Genomic DNA, 2,909 nt, shown 5'->3' with positions numbered 1-2,909 from the left:
ATATATATATATAAACAGTGCTTTATCATTAATACTCCTGTACCTTATGCAATAGATTTCGCTATTTTTGTTATTCAGACAGATATTACGTCATTAAGTCTTTAAAGTATGTTCTGGATGACTCTTAGCTCCATCCATGTCTGATTTTAGGTTAAAATATGTTAAACTGACAGATTTGTAGCCATTTCAGGTTGGCTAATGTGTGTTAGCGCAGCGGCTAACTTGAATCCAACTGATTTCAAAAGTTAATGAAAAGTTTTAAACAAAGATGTCGTGTTGTCTGTTCAAGCTCAACAAAGTTAGGTGACTCTCAGCTACTACCACACCTTTATCTCTGTAAGAATGATGTTTTACTGTATTTTTGTTAGCTAAGGTCGATTAGCTGCGACGGCCATCTTATATTGAGCAAAATTCTTTATATTTTTAACGGTTTAACATTATTTGTTGGAACGCACATCTCCTGCTGCCTGTTGTGTTTAAAGTATCTGTTGGGAATGACTCTCAGCTACCACCACACCATAGTTTAGCTCATAATCTAAAAAACAAGTTGCAGTTCAAAGACTGATTAGCGGTGGCGGCCATCTTGAATCAGTTAGTTTCAAAATTAATTAAATCAAATCCCTCCAGTGCTTCGTGTGATATTTTGCTAACAGACACAGGTTAAGGAGACATTAAATTATTTGTTGATAAATGAGCTAAAAGCTGGTGAAATTAAAATAATGCTATAAGTTTCCAGTTTGTTCCTATAAAAAAAACTGTAGATGTAAACAAATCTTTTATTGTGTGAATGCATAGCAAACATGTTGAACAATCATGTGATGCAGTAGAAATTTGTGTAAATACACAGCAGAAATGCTACAGGAGCAAAACATGATAAGGCATTAAAACACACAACCTGTCATTCTGCAGTCCCCTGTGACTAAAATAAACACAAAATGATTCGATGTTTCTGCTAAAATAAAATAAAACAAAATAAAACCTTCTTACTACAACCTGAGTTTCACATTAAAGCAAGACGGTTTCAAGTTTCAACTTATTTCACTACAGAAAACAGGAAGATGGATTTGGTTTGACTCTGAAATGTTCAGAAAAGAAGATTTTCTGCCCTCAAAAACAGACAAAACACTTTGAAAGAAAAGTGGTTTTACTGACGACAGGTTGTTGTCCTACAGGTAGTTACTGGACGATGCACAAAAACCTATTTCTGACTAAAAACAAACAGGTTTGATCCACTTAGAGTACAAAATGAGTAAAAAAAGAAAACTTTTAGCTTAACTTTTTACAAAACTATTCTCCTGTACAGCTCTCAGAATTCACTGTTGATGACAGTTTATTTTACTTTAATACTAAAACACTCCAAAGGTAAATCAGTCCTTTAATGTTCGTGTCTGTTTGGATCGGAGCGTTTTATGGTACAAATCAGTGAGTCTGAAAAACATCAAGTCGCCATGAAAGGTTTGAATATCTGACAAACCACTGGTTTTAATGAAGTTATTTAATCTGTAAAAGGGTTAACTTCAGGAACAAGCTCAGATTAGCTGATGGCTAACAATCTGACAGAGCTTCAGGAGGTTTTGCACAAACTCTCAGCCCTCACAGTGTGTTGGGGATGACTCTCAGCTACTACCTCGACTAAATTAACCCTAATATCTGGAATATATATATATATATGTATATATATATATATGTATAGTGAAATCTTGAATGTGTCTGACTCATAAAGTAGTGAGTTGTAGACGTACACCTGATTCATCCTGAATCCTGGCTCAGTCCGTTCTGGGTCACAAACAGCCTGATTCAGTCTAACTGGTGGTTCTGAGTCTATTAAACTAAAAACTGGATCTCTGGTTATAAAATCTAAACTTAATCTGATCTAATCTGACACTGACTGAATTTATGGGTTTCAGATAAAATATTTTTATTGAGATTATGTTTGACTAAAGATCTGACCAGGTGGACATCCATGGATGGATGGATGGATGGATGGACAGACGGATGGATGGATGGATGAACAGATGGATGGATGGATGGATGGATGGACAGACGGATGGATGGATGGATGAACAGATGGATGGATGGATGGATGGATGGATGGATGGATGGATGGATGGATGAACAGATGGATGGATGGATGGATGGATGGATGGATGGATGGATGGATGGATTAACAGATGGATGGATGGATGGATGGATGGATGGATGGATGGATTAACAGACGGATGGATGATGGATGGATGGATTAACAGATGGATGGATGGATGGATGGATGGATGGATGGATGGATGGATTAACAGACGGATGGATGATGGATGGATGGATTAACAGATGGATGGATGGATGGATGGATGGATGGATGGATGGATGGATGGATGGATGGATGGATGGATGCATGGATGAAGGATGGATTAACAGATGGATGGATAGCTGGATCAATGGATGGATGGATGGATGGATGGATGGATTAACAGATGGATGGATGGACGGATGGATGGATGGATGGATGGATGGATGGATGCATGGATGGATGGATGGATGGATGGATGGATGGACAGATGGATGGATGGATGGATGGATGGACGAAAAGAAGGATGGATGGGTGGATGGACGGATGGATGGATGAATGGATGAACAGATGGATGGATGGATGATGGACAAACCGATGGATGGATGGACAAAAAGAAGGATGGATGGATGGATGGACGGACGGATGGATGGACAAATGGACAAACTGATGGATAGATGGATGAAGAGATGGATGAGGTGTTCCTGTTGCTCAGTTAGCTACAAGCTCCGCCTCCTGCTGCTCAGTTAGCTACAAGCTCCGCCTCCTGTTACTCAGTTAGCTACAAGCTCCGCCTCCTGCTGCTCAGTTAGCTACAAGCTCCGCCTCCTGTTACTCAGTTAGCTAC

This window comes from Austrofundulus limnaeus, unplaced genomic scaffold (genome assembly GCF_001266775.1).
Source record: "Austrofundulus limnaeus strain Quisiro unplaced genomic scaffold, Austrofundulus_limnaeus-1.0 Scaffold2527, whole genome shotgun sequence".
Taxonomy (NCBI): Eukaryota; Metazoa; Chordata; class Actinopteri; order Cyprinodontiformes; family Rivulidae; genus Austrofundulus; species Austrofundulus limnaeus.
The sequence above is the reverse complement of the archived record's forward strand: the minus strand, read 5'-3'. Positions refer to the sequence as shown.